This window comes from Heptranchias perlo, chromosome 16, assembly GCF_035084215.1.
Source record: "Heptranchias perlo isolate sHepPer1 chromosome 16, sHepPer1.hap1, whole genome shotgun sequence".
NCBI classification, from domain to species: domain Eukaryota; kingdom Metazoa; phylum Chordata; class Chondrichthyes; order Hexanchiformes; family Hexanchidae; genus Heptranchias; species Heptranchias perlo.
Window position 1 is genome coordinate 4,346,886 of NC_090340.1, and position 18,839 is coordinate 4,365,724.

Below are 18,839 nucleotides of genomic sequence, written 5' to 3' on the forward strand. Positions count from 1 at the left end.
GCTCTTTGTAACAGCAGTACAGTTAGTTCCATTCCCCCGCTCTTTCCCCGTAGCCCTGCATTTTTCTCCCTTCAAATACTTATCCAATTCCTTATCGAAAGCCACGATTGAATCTGTATCCATCACCCTTTCGGGCAGTACATTCCAGATCATAACTACTTGCTGCGTAAGAAAGTTTTTCCTCATGTCGCTTTGGTTCGTTTGCCAATCACCTGAAATCTGTGTCTTCTGGTTCTCGACCCTTCCACCAATGGGAACAGTTTCTCTTTATTTACTTTATCTAAACCCGTCATGATTTTGAACATTTCTATCAAATCTCCTCTCAACCATCTCTGCTCTAAGGAGAACAACCCCAGCTTCTCCAGTCTATCTACATAACTGAAGTCCCTCATCCCTGGGACTTCTGTAGTCAATCTTTTCTGCATCCTCTCTAAGACCGTCACATCCTTCCTAAAGTGCGGTGGCCAGAATTGGACGCAATACTCTAGTTGTGGCCGAACCAGTGTTTGAAAAATTTCAACACGACTTCTTTGCTTTTTTACTCTATGCCTCTATTTATAAAACTGCTTTCTAAACCTACCCTGCCACCATGAAAGATTTGTGCACATATACCCCCAGGTCTCTCTGATCCGGTACCACCTTTAGAATTGTACCATTTAGTTTTGTTGCCTGTCCTCATTCTTCCTGCCAAAATTTATCACTTCACACTTCTGTGCATTAAATTTCATCTTCCATGTGTTCGCCCATTCCACCAGCTTGTCCATGTCCTCCTGAAGTCTATTACTATCCTCCGCACTGCTTACGACACTTCCAAGTCTTGTGTCATCTGCAAATTTTGGAATTGTGCCCTATAACCCAAGTCCAAGTCATTAATATATGTTAAATAAACGATCCACTGTATACCTTCCTCCAGTCAGAAAAGCAACCGTTCACCACCACTCTCTGTTTCCTGTCACTTAGCTAATTTCGTATCCATGCTGCCACTGCCTATTTTATTCCATCGGCTTCAATTTTGCTAACAAGCCTATTATGTGGCACTTTATCAAACGCCTTTTGAAAGTCCATATACCAAACATCAACTGCATTGCCCTAATCAACCCTTTCTGTTTCCTCATTAAAAAACTCAATCCGGTTAGTTAAATACGATTTCCCTTTGACAAATCTATGCTGGCTTTCCTTTATTATTCCACACCTGGCCAAGTGACTATAAATTTTTTTGATCCCATCTACTGACGTACTCGTTCTGCTACATTGTCAGAGATGTTGTTTTTCGGGTAAGAAGTTGGACCCAAAACTCCCGTATACATCTGCAATTGAAATGGCCGTGCAGGATCCGATGACAGGATCGTAACAGAAAGAAGGCGATTCCCGGCGAGCTGGGTAGCATTCCTCCCTCAACCAACCCCAGCAAAAACCGAATAAGAGCAAATTTATCTCACTGACTTTTTAAAGTTTGCTGCCTACATAAGAACATCTCAAAAGAGATTTGGGATGTTGTGAAGTCGTACGAGATCGCAACATATGTGAGCCTTGGCTCATTGGTAGCACGCTCGCCTCTGATATCAGATAGTTGCGGTTTCAAGTCCGACCGTACAAGTATGAGTATATAATCTAGGCTGATACTTCAGTGCGGTACTTGACGGAGTTGTGCACTGTTGGAGGTACAGTCTTTCCGATGAGATATTAAGCAGATAGGAAGTCTGCTCTCTTAGGTGGACGTTAAATATATCCCATGACATTATTGAAAGAGGAATAATGACTTTCTCGTCAGTGTCCTGATTATTTTTATCCCTCAGCCAACATCAATAAATAAACAGATTATCTGGTAATTATCTGGTTGTTGTTTGTGGGATCTTGCTGTGTGAAAATTGGCTGCCGGTTTACTACATTATAGCAGTGAAACTTCAAAAGTACTTAATTGGCTGTCAACTGCTTCAGAAGGTCCTGAAGTCGCCAAAGACGCTAAATAAATGCAAGTTCTTTCTGATATTTCTCTAGATATTTTTCAACCTCGGTGTGTTCCTCTAACAGCCTGGGACATCATCTAGTTTTCTTAATTATACTCGCTTCTCTTACTGGTTTTCCTTATAAACCCTGCGCATGGTGAGTTTGCAATTATCACTTGTTCCCCTTTTTCGTAGTATGATCTATTTAACCTCTCCTGAAACTATGTAATTACGCCTTCACACTAAATTCATTTTGTGCAGAGAAGAGCTACGACCATAATTAAGGACCAACACGCATTCTCGCGTCGAAACACATACAAATGCTGTTTCGTCCTGTCGGGCACTCCAGTTACCGAAGTGTGCCAGGAAGGACTGCTGCGCAGGAAAATCGCGGGCCCATAATGTCTGATCTTGAATCTTTCAACAAGGCATAAAATCAAGTACTGATGAACCAGAATTTCCTGCCCAATGTTTCCTGCAAGCGCATTTCCACGGCCGGCGTGTCGCACCTCTGCATCAAACCTTGTCGTGTCCAATATTGCAGCCTGTTTTTTTAAAGTGCAACTCACAAAACAACATCTCGCACCATGTCATGCATCCTACACGTGTTTAATGGGACTATCTCTCCCGTACAGGGATTTCAAGTGGGGAGTCATGATATATGCACCAGTGTTTTTACGCTTCCGACTCAGCCGTCGAGACATGAATCAATAATGTATCAGAGAGTGACCAGATGCCATTATATCAGCAATCGGGGCATTTCCGTTCATGCCAGTTTTGAATAAATGAGACATTGTTGCTTTGAGCAGGGAGGGAAGTTTATCCCATAGTTGTTGGACAAAGAGAATTAGGGTTAGGGTTAGGGTTAGGGTCGAATGCAGATTCTGAAGAGGGCACGGAAATAATATTATGGATCATTGGGAGGTTTTGTTCGGGAGAAGGAAACATTTTTAAAAATACAATTTGAACGATTTTTCTCTTCTTAAATAATCATGTTATTCCCCTTTATCGTGCAGCTAATGGAGTGATGTGTATGACCCACTTCTCTTCTGTTGTAGTCCCACTTACTTTATGGTGTTAGGGTTGTCAAATTCAACAACCCAGACAACCCTAGCTGTTTCCAAGAATGGTAAGATATCTGATGCTAATCCTCTAACTTCGTTTTCTTGTTTATACAAACGAATATATATTTCAAAACCACGACGACCTGAAACCTCTGCACTAAAAACTCAGCTTTATCTGTGTTTATGTTCAAACAAAGCTGTGCAACTTTCAAAAATAACAGTCCCTGTGGGATACGATAAACTTGGGAATATCATCACCTGCAGATATTGTTCAAGGACCATCCTTACCCGGTCTAATGAGTTCCTCACTTTATCATCTTTCAGCAGATTATGCTTTTCTAATTGAAGTTTTTGAGTGAAAGTCAAGGACACTTTATTGTTTGAAAAAGGAGGTAGATAAAACGAGATGAATGCAAAAGCACCGATTAGGTGAAGCCCCAGTACGTCAGGTCTCCCATGGTATCATCCATAGGTATATTCAATGAAACTAATAGTGTTGGCTCTGTAGTCTCTGTTGAACAAGTATTCTAGCTTCTGAGTAAATAAAAAAACTTCCTGATACTTCTTCTGAAAAAATATTTCTTTTATTCTGCTTATGGCCTTGTATTAGTGTAATCATATAATGCCCAGATTGGTTGAAGAATTAAGAGGAGTGGGGATATCCCCTGAGCGCTATGTGCAACAAAATCTTTTACTTTAAGATTACCACAACTGCAACATGAAGATGTGGCAGGAAGGCATGTGATATACTTTTATTTTACCAGAACACAATCTTGCAAGTAGACATTACAGAATAAAAATCAGGGTGCTGCACTGTCGGAGGTGCCGTCTTTCGGATGAGATGTTAAATCAAATTCCCTTCTTCCCTCTCGGATGGTCTAAATTATCCCATGACACGATTGGACGAAGAACAGCGAAGTTCTCCTGGTGCCCTGGTCAATATTGATCCCTGAACCAACACCACTAAAACAGTTATCTGATAATAACTGTTAATTGTTGTTTAAGGGATCTTGCTGCACGAAAATTGACTGCACCGTTTGCCCTACAGAAACTGGCTATTCGTCCCAATTATTCGATGTTTATGCTCCATAGGATCCATCTCCCTCCCGACTTCATCTAACACTGTCAACATTCCATTCTATATCTTTCTCCCTCATGTTTTTATCAAACTTCCCCTTAAATGTAGCTATGCTAGTCGCCTCTACTCCTTGTAGAGTTTCACATTCTAATTGCTTTCTGAGTAAAGAAATTTCTCCTGAATTCTCTCTTGGCTTTATTAACGACCAACTAATATTTATGTCCCCCAGCTCTGGTCTCCTCCAGAAGTGGAAACATCTTTCACTGTCTAAGCTATCAAATCTTTTCATAATTTTTAAGACCACTCTCAGGTCACCGCTCAGTCTTCCCGTTTCTACAGAAAATAGCCCCAGGCTGCTCAATCTTTCCTGATAGGTACAACCTTTCAGTTTAGGTATCATCCTAGTAAATCTTTTTTGCACCTTCTCCATTGTCTCTGTATTCTTTTCATAATAAAGATACCCGAACTGTTCACAGTACTACAAGTGCGGTCCAACGTTGTACTACACTTGAAAAGTACTTCAGTGATTACGAATGGCTTTGGGACTAGCTGAGGTGGCAGAAAGCGCTATTTAATTGCAGGTTCGTTCTTTGTTCATTCCTAGCTCATTCGCTTTTCATTGAGATTAATTTTGCTCTAATCCTTGCACCCAATCCAATCCCTATGGCCAGAATTCAATAAAAAAGAAATCGAGCCGAGTGCAATATGAGCTGTCGATTCGCTATCGCCCGTTTTGCTCGTCTGCCCAAGACGAACTGATATCCCATTAAGATTAAATCTATGGTACATAGAATGTACAGCACAGAAACTGGCTATTCGTCCCAATTATTCGATGTTTATGCTCCATAGGATCCATCTCCCTCCCGACTTCATCTAACACTGTCAACATTCCATTCTATATCTTTCTCCCTCATGTTTTTATCAAACTTCCCCTTAAATGTAGCTATGCTAGTCGCCTCTACTCCTTGTAGAGTTTCACATTCTAATTGCTTTCTGAGTAAAGAAATTTCTCCTGAATTCTCTCTTGGCTTTATTAACGACCAACTAATATTTATGTCCCCCAGCTCTGGTCTCCTCCAGAAGTGGAAACATCTTTCACTGTCTAAGCTATCAAATCTTTTCATAATTTTTAAGACCACTCTCAGGTCACCGCTCAGTCTTCCCGTTTCTACAGAAAATAGCCCCAGGCTGCTCAAACTTTCCTGATAGGTACAACCTTTCAGTTTAGGTATCATCCTAGTAAATCTTTTTTGCACCTTCTCCATTGTCTCTGTATTCTTTTCATAATAAAGATACCCGAACTGTTCACAGTACTACAAGTGCGGTCCAACGTTGTATACAAGTTTAACATAATTTCTCTGCTTTTCAGTTCTATCCCTCTAGAAATGAATCTCAGTGCTTGGTTTGCGTTTTTTTATGGTCTCGTTATCCTGCATTACTACTTTTGCCAATTACACACCCATTCTGCAAGTTTATTAATGTCTTCCTGTATTTTGTCACAGTCCACCAATTTGGTCTCGTCCGCAAATTTTGAAGTTTTACTTCCGAGTCCCCAGAACAACAGTGCTGCCAGCACCGATCCTTGCGGAACACCGCTTTCCACATATTGCCAGTCTAAGTAACTGTCTTTAACACCTACTCTCTGTTTTTTGAATTGTAGCTAGCTTGCTATCTATTTTGCTGCTTCTCCACTGACTCCACATGCTCTGACGTTAGTTATGAGTCCACTATGTGGTACCTTATCGAAGGACTTTTGAATATACAAATATATTACATCAACTGCATTACCCTTTCTGTTACATCTTCAAAAAATTCAATGAGTTTGGGCAAGCACGACCTTCCCCTTTCCAATACGTGCTGAATAACCTTTACTATATTTTTGCTTTCTAAATATTTTTCTGTTACATCTTCAAGTAAGGATGCCATTATTTTTCCGATCACTGACGTTACGCTAATTGGTCTATAGTTCCCTTGATTAGTTCTAACTCCCTTTTTAAATATAGGATTCACAATAGCTGTCCACCAGTCCTCCGGCTCTGTTCAATTTTCCAACGAATTTTTATATATTAGTAATAGTGCCTCTGCTATCTCTTCCCTCACTTCTTTTAATATGCGTAGATTCAAACCAAAAGGTAACCTATGTGTGGAGGCAGAAGATGTGGGTATGGTTCTTAATGAATACTTTGTGTCTGTCTTCACAAAAGAGGTTGGCGATGCAGAAATTGTATTTAAGGAGGAGGAGGTTGAAATATTGGAAGGGATAAACATAATGAGAGGATTAGCATTTTTGAAAGTAGATAAACCGCCAGACCCGGATGAAATATATCCCAGGCTGTTAAGAGAAGTAACGAAGGAAATAACGGAATCTCTGGCCATCATTTTCAGATCCTCTCTAGCTGCAGGCGTGGTGCCGGGGGATTGGAGGACTGCGAACATTGTACCATTGTTTAAAAAGGGAGAAAGAGATAGGCCGAGTAATTATAGGCCAGTCAGTCCAACCTTGGTGGTGTGCGAATTATTGAAATCGATTCTGAGAGACAGCATAGAAAAAAAATAGGAGCAGGAGCAGTCCATTCGGCCCTTCGAGCCTGCTCCGCCATTCAATAAGATCATGGAGGATCTATTATCGCAATACCATATTCCCATCCTCTTCCCATACCCCATGATGCCTTTGGTGCCTCGAAATCTTTCGAGATCCTTCATAAATGTATTCAGTGATTTCGATTCCACAGCCTTCTATGGTAGAGAATTCCACTGGTTCACCACCCTCTGAGTGAAGAAATTTCTCCTCACCTCAGTCCTAAATGATTCCCCAGATCCTGAGACTGTGACCCCTTGTACTGGACCCCCCAGCCAGGGGAAACATGCTCGCTGCATCCAATCTGCTTAGCCCAGTCAGAATTTTATATATTTCAATGAGATCCCCCCTCATTGTTCTAAACTCGAGTGATTACAGGCCAGGTCGACCCAATCTCTGCTCATACGAGAGTCCTGCCATCCCAGGAATCAATCTGGTGAACCTTCGCTGTACTCCCTCCATGGCAAGTATATCCTTTCTTAGGTAAGGAGACCTAAATGGCACACAATACTCCAGGTGTGGTCTCACCAGGATCCCGTATAACTGCAGTAAGACATCCTTGCTCCTTTACTCAAATCCTATTGCAATGAAGGCCAACATACCATTTGCCTTCCTAACTGCTTGCTGCACCTGCATGTTTGCTTTCAGTGATTGGTGTACAGGGACACTCAGGTCCCTTTTTACATCAACATTTCCCAATCTATCAACATTGAAATAATAGTCTGCCTTTCTGACTTTCCTTTCGAAGTGGATAACTTCACATTTATCCACATTATACTGCATCTGCCATATATTTGCCCAGAAAATCAACTTGTTTAATCATCTTGAAGCCTTTTTGCATCCTCCTCACACATTACGATCCACCTAGTTTTGTGTCGTCAGCAAACTTGAAATTATTACATTTGGTTCTGTCATCCAAATCATTGATATATATTTTGAATAGCGAGGGCCCAAGCAATGATCCCTGCTGAACACCACTGCTCACTGCCTCCCACCCCGAAAGAGACCCATTTTTCCTACTCTCTGTTTCCTGCCTGTTAACCAATTTTCAATCCATGCCAGTATATTACCACCAATCCCATATGCTTCAATTTTGCACAATAACCTTTTATGACTTCATCAAAGGCCCTCTGAAAACCCAAATAAACCACATCCTTATCTAATCTACCAGTTACATCCTCAAAAAAAGCTCCAGTTGGTTTGTCAAACATGATTTCCCTTTCATAAATCCATGTTGACTTTGTCTAATCCTGTTGATATGTTCTAAATGTTCTGTTATCACATCCTTTACAATAAACTGTAGCATTTTCCCTACTACTGATGTTAGGCTAAGCGGTCTATTTCGCTGTTTTCTCTCTCCCTCCCTTTTTAAATAGTGGGATTACATTTCCCGCCCTCCAATATGCAGGAACTGTTCCATAATCTATAGAATTTTGGAAGATGACAACTTCCAAAGATGGTAGATGGAAAATGCACTATATCCATGGATACCTCTTTTAGTACTCTGTGATACAGGTTGTCAGGCCCTGGGGATTTATCGGCTTTCACTATCATTAATTGCTCCAGCACTCATTTTACTAATTCTAATTTCCTTTAATTCCTCCTCCTCACTAGTCCCTTGGTTCCCTAGCACTTCTGGGAAGTTATGTGTGTCCTCTTCCTTGAAGACAGAACCAAAATATTTGTTTAATTGCTCTGTCATTTCCCTGTTCCCCATTATAAATTCTCCCGTTTCTGACTGTAAGGGACCTACTTTTGTTTTCACTAATCTTTTTTCGTTTTACTTATTGTAGAAGCTTTTAAGGTCCACTTTTATATTCGTCATTTAGAATAGCACCGGTTAATCAAGGACAGTCAGCATGGATTTTTTAATGGAAGGTCGTTTCTGACTAACTTGATTGAATTTTTTGATGAAGGAGGTCGATGAGGGTTGTGTGTTTGATGTATTATACATGGACTTTAGCAAGGCTTTTGATGAGGTCCCACATGGTGGACTGGTCAAAAATGTAAAAGCCCATGGAATCCAAGGGACTGTGTCTAGTTGGATACGTGGCAAGAAGCAAAGGATAATGGTTGATGGGTGTTTTGCGACCGGAAGGCTGTTTTCAGTGGGTTCCCACAAGGCTTAGTACTAGGTCCCTTGCTTCTTGTGGTATATATTAATGATTTGCACTTGAATGTGGGGGGCTTGATCAAGAAGTTTGCAGATGATACAGAAATTGGCCCTGTGGTTGATAGTGAGGATGAAAGCTGTAGCCTGCAGAAAGACATGACTGGACTGATCAGGCGGTCATAAAAGTGGCAAATGTAAATCAATCGAGAGAAGTGTGAGGTAATGCATTTGGGTAGGGGAAACAAGGCAAGGGAGTACACAATAAATGGAAGGATACTGAGAGATGTAGAGGAATAATGTGACCTTGGAGTGGATGTCGACAGATCCCTGATGGTAGCGGACAGGTAGATAAGGTGGCTAAAAAGGCATAGGGGATACTTTCCTTTATTAGCCAAGTCGTAGAATGTAATAGTAGGGAGTTTATGCTGGAGCTGTATAAAACATTGGCTAGGCCACAGCTTGAATATTGTGTACAGTTCTGGTCACCATATTACAGGAAAGATGTGATTGCACTGGAAAGGGTACAGAGGAGCTTTAAGAGGATGTTGCCAGGGCTGGCGAATTTTAGCAATGGGAAAAGATTGGATAGGCTGGGATTGTTTTCTTTGGAACAAAGGAGGCTGAGGGGAGATTTAATTGAGGTATACAAAATTATGACGGGGCGAGATAGATTGGATAGGGAGGACCTATTTCCCTCAGCAGAGTGGCAATCACCAAGGGGCATAGATTTAAAGTAATTGGTAGAAGGATTAGAGGGGAGCTGAGGAGAATATTTTTCTTGGGAATATTTGGTGCTCTGGAAACTCACCGCCTGGGTTATATTTTTCCAGAGCTCCACTGATCACCGTTTTAAATGTTTCAATACTGCTGTTCTGTTTGTTTCTTTCTTTATCAGTAAATTTTCCAGTTTATTTCCCCTCATTCTATTCTCATCCGCTGAATATCATATTTTTTCCAATTTACTACTTTGCTTTTTGACTTACTTATATCCTTCTCAATTTTCATCTGAAGCCTTATTTTGTTGTGATCGATTTTGCCTCGATGTACCACTAAACTTACTTCTCTTATCTGTTCACGTTCATTGGCCATTAGTCGTTCCAGCAGCGCTTCCTCTATTCTTGTGCTTTTTACATCCAGGGTAAGAAAAGAGTCCTGCACATATTGTAATAACTTAATTCCTTGTACGCCTTTACCTACCTCTTCTTGGCAATTTTTTGGTGATAGTTAAAATCTCCCATTATTATTCTTGTTTGTCCTTTACTCGTTTCACATATTTGCTTGCATATTTCTTCCTCCATCTCCTTTTCACTATTACGTGGTCTGTAGTATACCCCTATTGTCGTGATCGGTCCATTATCTTTTGTTTCAATCCATATGGATTCTGTTTCTATCCTTCTATTAGTTATGTCCCCTTTTACTGCTGCTGTTCTGTTATCTCTAATTAGTATAGCTACTCTATCTCCTACTTCCTTCCCTATCCTTACTGATTATGTTATAGCCTGCAATATTTAGTTGCCAGTCCTGTCCTTTATATAGGCATGCTTCAGTTTTCCCTACTACATCTGGTTCCTGACTACGGATCATTGCCTCCATTTCCTCCGTTTTATTTTGGACGCTGTGTACATTGCTGTACATGCAGCTTAATTAATTTTTAATAATTCTTCATTTTACTATATTTTTAACAATACTTTTATACTTCTGTTTGATAACTGTATTTTTGCCTTGACCGTTTATGCCATCGTCATTCGTTGCCCTGCTCTGATCTTTACATTCATTTCCTGTTCCTCTTAACTTTAAGCTTTTGTTATTCCTACCAGAACCGCCCCGACGCCCCCCCCGCCCCCCCCCCGCCATCTCGCTAGTTTAAAGCCTTATTTATCCTTCCCGCTAGGTCTCTGGTCCCATTCCTGTTCAGATGCAGCCCGTCCCAATGGAACAGCTCCTTCCTGGCCCAGTACTGGTGCCAGTGTCCCATGAAATGGGACCCCTCTTTCCCATGCCAGTCTTTCAACGACGCATTCACCATTCTGACCTGCATATCCCTCTGCCAAATCGCAAGTGGCTCGGGTGCTATACCTGAGATTACCACCCGTGAGGTCCTGCTTTTCAATTTAGTTCCAGTTCATTTTCAAATAATTAAATTACTGATACCTGACCGATCACGATGATCTGTGGCCGGTTAGAGCAGAGCTTGGACAATTCTGTCATTGGGATTTCTATAATCCATTTCATCCGAAACTTCTTAAACAAGGCAAAGGGGACAGTCAGACAGGAACGCCGCTTTTTAATCCATGCTGGCCGTTAGTTATGAAATGTTAATAAACGGGTACCTGTCACCATTCTCCTCAGAATAGTTGCAATTATTTTTCCTGTTATTGATTTTAGGCTAATGGACCTGTAGTTAGATATACAGGCACACAAATAAAACGGGTTCCGCATTGGTCACAAATATTAATTGGCTTTCCGTTCCGTGTAAATAACGTCTGATCTTTGGTTTTTCATCCGTAGCTGAGCGTATTCCGTGTTCTTATGAATAGGCTTTGCAGTCTTCTTGGAGCCAGTCATATCTAGTGAAGCATAGGTCAGCTTGTTCTCAGGTGCCCTTTGCTTGGTCTGTGAAATCAATGGTTGGACATCTCATGAGTTCGATAATTTACCTGTATGTAGGTTAGTGTTAATCATTAGAATAGCCGGAACCTCGCAGAATCAGGGTTAAATACAAAAGAGTAGCAAAGTTCTATTAACGCTAGTTCGTGCACTACCCCGCATGCCCGTTTATTACAGGTAACTCGTGTCTCTTTGATCGACTCCTCGGCCGTACCTGGGCATATACTGTCCTCTATTGATGCTTTGATCCTGGGCCTTTCCAGGAATTAGTCAAATTTACTGCAGCATAAGGCGCCATCAGAACTTCTGTTACCTGCATGGAATAAAAGTAAAAAATATACCATTTTTATGCTATGCGGTCAGGCACTCCCTCCGCAGAATGACGCGCGCAGGCCCAAAAATCGCGCGAAATTTCCAGGTCAAGAAAATGAAGAAAAGTAAGGGGTCAAAGTTCATTCCAGTAGTCCATTTATATGAATAGTCTGGTTGAAATAACCTGCAGCTGGCGAGGTTTATATACTTGAAGTTTCACTTTCGTTGCAGCAAAAAGTATCAAAACAATTTAGATACTTTCTAAAATTGAGGTTTATACATAAGAAGAATTGTGTTTTATAGTTATACAGTGCATGGGATTGAATTAGAACAGGGACATTTAGAAAGGGGGTCTGAGGCTAACTTTCAGCAGACAGTTCACTTTCAACATACAGAAAAGTAAACATCATACAGAATTCTGAAATCAATAATACGAACACGGAATACAAGAGGTTATTTTTAGCTATAATGTGAACACCTGGTCCACATTTAGAATCCTACCTTTAGATTTCAATTAATCCTAAATGTCACACGATCTACAGATATATATATGTATATTTACTATGTTTATGTCAATTGATATATATATATATATATTTATTTATTTATGCATATTTAATATTTCTCTCTATAGCTATATCCACCTCTCTCTGTCTCTGCATGACAGACTCTGATGACTCAAATGCGGAGATGAAGTAGGATCAGGGATACAAATGGACAACAAACGTAGAAAAGATAGCGGGAAAACATTTTTACTGAGTCAGATATGTTTAACAGTACTTTCTTGACGACTTGCAATTTTCTGGGACACTAGTCTGGATCGGAAATCACACGCAGTAGACGGCACATATTGGAAAATAACGAGTTATTGCACACACATTTCTGTCCATTCATTTCAATAAATGGAAAATGGCGTACAAATAACCCTCAATTTTCTGATAAGTGTTGCCGAGCTTGCTCGGACTCTCGGCTGTTGCGGCGAACCTGCAAATTGCGTCAAAGAGTTGGAGGTAAAAACATCGGGATTGTTCCAATATCAATTGGATACTATAATGGGAGAATGAGGCAATTAAACGAAATGTAAATTTCTCACCATGGGTCTCCGCGTGTTCTTAACATCGCAACAAATTCGGTTAACACACAGTATAAAAATCAATTTCCGTACTCCGGTCACAGCGGGAAACGCAAATCGCTAAACTAGCACTGCGAGCCTGTGACTATCTGCCGTTTTCTAAAAAAAAAATCATTCTCGAGATGTGGGCATCGCTGGCAAGGCCAACATTTATTGCCCATCCCTGGTTGCACAAAAAAGGTGATGGTGGGCTTGATAGGACACTGCAGAGGTCAGTTAAGAGTTAGCCACACAGCTGTGGGACTGGAATCACATGTAAACTAGGAACATAGGAACATAGGAACAGCCGTCTGCCATTCAGCCCCTCGTCCCTGCCCTGCCATTTGATAAGATCATGGCTGATCTGTGATCTAGCTCCATATACCTGCCTTTGGCCCATATCCCTCAAACATTTGGTTGCCAAAAAGCTATCTATCTCACATTTAAATTTAGCAATTGAGCTAGTATCAATTGCCGTTTGCGGAAGAGACTTCCAAACTTCTACCACCCTTTGTGTGCAGAAATATTTTCCAATCTCACTCCTGAAAGGTCTGGCTCTAATTTTTAGACTGTGCCCCCTACTCCTCGAATCCCCACCCAGCGGAAATAGTTTCTCTCTATCCACCCTATCCGTTCCCCTTAATATCATATAACCTTCGATCAGATCATCCCTTAACCTTATAAACTCCAGAGAATACAACCCCAATTTGTGCAATCTCTCCTCGTAACTTAATGTTTGAAGTCCGGGTATCATTCTAGTAAACCTACGCTGCACTCCCTCCAAGGCCAATATGTCCTTCCGAAGGCGCGGTGACCAGAACTGCTCACAGTACTCCAGGTGCGGTCTAACCCGGGTTTTTTTATAGCTGAAGCATAACTTCTGCCCCCTGTACTCCAGTCCTCTAGATATAAAGGCCCGCATTCCATTAGCCTTATTGATTATTTTCTGCACCTGTTCATAACACTTCAATGATCTATGTACCTGAACCCCTAAGTCCCTTTGGAGATCCACTGTTTTTAACTTTTTACCATTTAGAAAGTATCCTGTTCTATCCATTTTTGTTCCAAAGTTGATGACCACACATTTGTTTACATTGAATTCCATTTGCCACAGTTTTGCCCATTCACCTAATCTATCAATATCCCGTTGTAATGTTATGTTTTCATCTACACTGCTTATATTGCCACCAATCTTTGTGTCATCGGCAAACTTAGATATGAGACTTTCTAAGAGTCTTCATCTAAGTCGTTGATAAATATTGTGAATAATTTAGGCCCCAAAACAGATCCCTGCTAGCCTCCACTAGTCACATCCTGCCAGTGTCAAAACGTACCCATTATCCCTACACTCTGTCGCCCTTTGCTCAGCCAACTTCCTAACCAAGTCCACACTTTTCCCTCGATTCCATGGCCTTCTAACTTAGCTAACATTCTCTTTTGTGGGACCTTATCAATTGCCTTCTGGAAGTCAATATAAATAACATCCATTGACATTCCCCTGTCCAATACTTTAGTCACCTCTTCAAAAAATCCAATCTGATTTGTCAGGCACGACCTACCTTTCACAAATCCATGCTGGCTCTCCCTGATCAACTGAAAATTCTCGAGGTGTTTAGTCACCCTATCCTTAATTGTAGACTCCATCAAATTCCACAGAACACATGTTAGGCTTACTGGTCTATAATTCCCCGGTTTCCGTCTCTCTCCTTTTTGAAAAAGCGGAGTGACATGTGCAATTTTCCAATCTAGAGGGACAGTTCCTGAATCTAGAGAACTTTGAAAGATTATAGTTCGGGCATCTGCAATCTGCTCACATACTTCCTTTAAAACCCTGGAATGGACACAATCTGGTCCTGGGGATTTATCAATCTTCAGTGCTATTATTTTCTTTATTACTATTGCTTTACTTATGGTAATTTTATTGATTCCCTGTCCCCGATTCAATATTAGTTTTCTTGGGATTTTCGGCATGCTATCCTCTTTTTTCTACTGTAAATACTGACGCAAAGTAATTATTCAACATGTCCACCATTTCCCCATTGTCAATGACAATATCCCCACTTTCAGTTTTTAAGGGGCCAACAATGCTCCTGACCACCCTCTTTTTCCTAATATAACTATAAATGTTGTTTGTATTGGTTTTGATATCCCTTGCAAGTTTATTTTTGTACTCTCCTTTTGTAGCTCTTACTATCTGTTTTCTGACCCTTTGTTGATCTTTGTATCTTTCCCAATCGCCAGGATCTGTGTCATGTTTTGCCTTTTTGTATACCCTTTCCTTACGTCTTATACTGTCCCTTACCTCTTTAGTTGTCCATGGCTTTTTTTTTTGGCAAGTAGAGTTCTTGCCCGTCAGTGGTATAAACCGGCTCTGTATCTCGTTAAATGTTTCTTTGAACATTTCCCACTGATCATCAGTCATTTTGCCCATTAACAGATTGGCCCAGTTTACTCTGGACAGTCTCTGTCTCATCCCATTGAAGTCGGCCTTACCAAAGTCTAGAATCTTAGCAGCTGATTCACTTTTTTCCCTTTCAAAGATTACATTGAAGTCGATCATGTCATGATCGTTATTGGATAGATATTCACGCACAGTTAAACTGTAAGCTAAGTCTGGTTCATTACTCATTACTAAATCTAGTATGGCTTGCCCCCTTGTTGCCTCTAGGACATATGGCTGTAGAAATCTATTCCGGACACACTCAAGAAATTCACTACCTTTCTGAAAGTTGCTAGTCTGCTTTCCCCAATCTATGTGAAGGTTAAAGTCTCCCATTAATACCACTATGCCTTTCTTACACGCTTATCTAATCTCTGCATTTATACAATCTAGCACTTCAGAGCTGCTGCCAGGGGTCCTATGCACAACTCCCACTATAGTCTTAGATCCTTTCCTATTTCTCAATTCAATCCATAAGGTCTCTGTTGGCTGCTTATCTCTCGTTCTATCCTCCTTTATCAATGAATTGATTTCATCTCGAATCATTAAGGCTACTCCTCCACCTCTTCCATTTTCTCTATCTCTCATGTAGACCTTATAACCCGGTTTATTTAGTTCCCAATCCTGACCATCCTGCAGCCTTCTCTTAGTAATAGCTATCAAGTTATACCCTCCAATTTGATTTTGAACCTATAGTTCATTTAATTTATTCCTTACACTCCGTGCATTTGTATATAGAGCTCTTAGTTGGGCCACACACCCTAGCCTGACCTTCAGCTTTGATGCTCGTGTAATCGCCTTACGCCTTCTAGTTTTCACTTCATCTGTAGTGTCTAACTACACTTTCTTTCTGTTGCTCTACTCTTTTCCCTTTCAATTGTTCTTGAACAACTGTTTCTACTATTTGTTTTGTAAATTTTCCCTGGGTCTTCCCTCTCTTGCTGCTCTCAACTTTACTCCCTTCTGACTCACCGCTAAGGTTCGAGTAAGGACGGCAACTTCCTTCCCTGAAGGACATTCGTGAACCAATGGGATTTAAGGCTATCGAACAGCTTCATGGTCACTTTTACTGATACCAACTTTTTATTTCCAGATTTTTAGAAACTGAATTCAAATTCTCAAACTGCCCTGGTGGAATTTGAACACACGTTCTGTAGATTTACTCCAGAGCTAATTAATGGGGATAACATTATGAACTGCGGTAGCAGCATTTTTCAACAAACGTGTCAGTTGTTTCCAGGAGGCAAAAGCAGATTTTTTTTATTATTCGCCGTAGCTGATGGTAAGTTTTAAGCGATATGTTGTTTTACAATCCATAGGTGACTGTTCTATATCGGCTGCCACTGACCTACTGATACAGACATTAAAACATCTAGTGTTTCCTTGTATGTGTGTGTGTGTGTTGCATAAGTGCTGATACTCTGCACTAGTTTTGTGAGAATCTTTACAGTGTTAGACTAAAACGGGGCAAATTATTGCATTAAATAGATTACAACTCTCTTATCTAAATATTTATAAAATAAATATATTAGGATGAATTGTGGAAACTTACCGGCTGTTCGCGATGGCCTGATCTTTCAGCATCGTTCTGAGGTCCTGGTAATGAATGAAGTTCAAGATTTTACATTGGAGCATTTTAACAACGTAGAAGGACACTTCCGGGTAGACTCAATGTAAAGTATAAAATGATCTTGATATCACATTTTACGGAATTGCTTGGATTCTGAACTGTGTTTGGCAATAGGGCTGGCATTGTTCAGCTGACCGCGGGACTTTGCGTGCAGCAGGAGGCTGATTGGAAACTCGCTGGATCACTACCCGCAATTCTATGTTCACTGTCCTGAATGGGACAGAAAATCGCACGCAATGTAAGGTGATTTTATAAAAAAGCTCCCGCTGAATGCCAGGCTCCAACGGCGGTTGTGGGACCTTGGGAAATTACGCCCCATTTTACACAACACTTTCGAAATCCGAATCTACCGCTACACCGGTAGTGCTGAAATTTTATTCAAAATATTAGTTGTTGCAATTAGTATAAATAAAGCAGACTGGAATGACTCTCAAGTATCCCTCATATTTTAAACCCAAGGTCAAGCTGTTATATTCAACAATCGATCCAGTAACTGTGACACAATGTAAATGTACTTTCAACCGTTCAGTTACAATTTACTAACTTTTTCTCTCGATGTATCATGGTATCATAGCAGGTACAGCATAGGAGGAGGCCTTTCGGTCCATCCTGCCTGTGCCGGCTCTTTGAAAGAGCTATCCAATTACTCCCATTCCCCTGCACCATAACCCTATACTTATCTATTCAAGGATTTTTCTAATTCCCTTTTGACAGATATTATTGAATCTGCTTCCACCACTCTTTCATTGCACATAATTACAACTCGCCGTGTAAAATAATGTCTCCACATGTCGCCTATTGCTCTTTTGCCATCACCTTAAATCTGTGTCCTTTGGTAACCGACCCTTCTGCCACTGGAAACAGATTCTCCTTATTAATTCTGTCAAAATTGTTTATTATCTTGAACGCATCTATCCAATCTCCTAGTAACCTTCTCTGTTGTAAGGAGAACAATCCCAGCTTCGCCAGTCCCTCTACATAACTGAAGTCCCTCATCCCTGGAACCATTCTAGTAAATCTCTTCTGCACTCTCCCTAAGGCCTGACCTCCTTCCCAAAGTGCGGTGCCCATAATTGAACACAATTCTCCAGCTGAGGCCATAAAAGTGTTTTATGCCTTTGTTACCTCTAGACTTGACAATTCCAATGTTCCACTGGCCGTGCTCCCATCTTTCACACTCCATAAATTTGAGCACATCCAAACCTCTGCTGCTCGTATCCTAAGTCGCAACAAGTTCCGTTCACCCATCGCCCCTGTGTTCGCTGACCGACATTGGCTCCCGGTCTGAGAAAGCCTCGAAATTAAAATTCTCATCCTTGTTTTCAAATCCCTCCATGGCCTCGCCCATCCCTAACTCTGTAACCACCTCCAGCCCCATAAAGCTTTGAGATCACTGTGCTCCTCCAATTCTTGCCTCTTGCGCATCCCAGATTTTAATTGCTCCAACATTGGCGACCGTGCCTTCAGCTGCTTAGGCCCTAAACTCTGGAATTCCATCCCTAAACCTCTCCGACTGTTATCCTTTCTATCCTCCTTTATGCCGCTCCTTAAAACCTACCTCTTTGATCAAGCTTTTGGTTACTGTTCTAATATCCGCTTATGTGACTCGGTGTCAAATTTTGTTTGATATTCGCGCCGATGAAGCGCCTTGGGACATTTTACGACATGAAAGGCGCTATATAAATGCAAGTTGTTGTTGCTAGCATGAGGTCCTTGCTTTTGTACTCTATGCCTCTATTAATAAAGCCCAGGATCCCATATGTTTTTTTTAACAGCCTGGTCAAGTTGTCCTGCCACCTTCAAAGCTTTGTGCATAATATGCGCCACCAGGTCTCTCTTTTCTTGCACCCCTTCAAAATTGGGCTCTTTTGTTTCGATTGCCTTTCCTCATTCTTCCTACCAAAATGCATGACTTCACACTTCAATGTGTTAAATGTCATCTGCCATGTGTCTGCCCAGT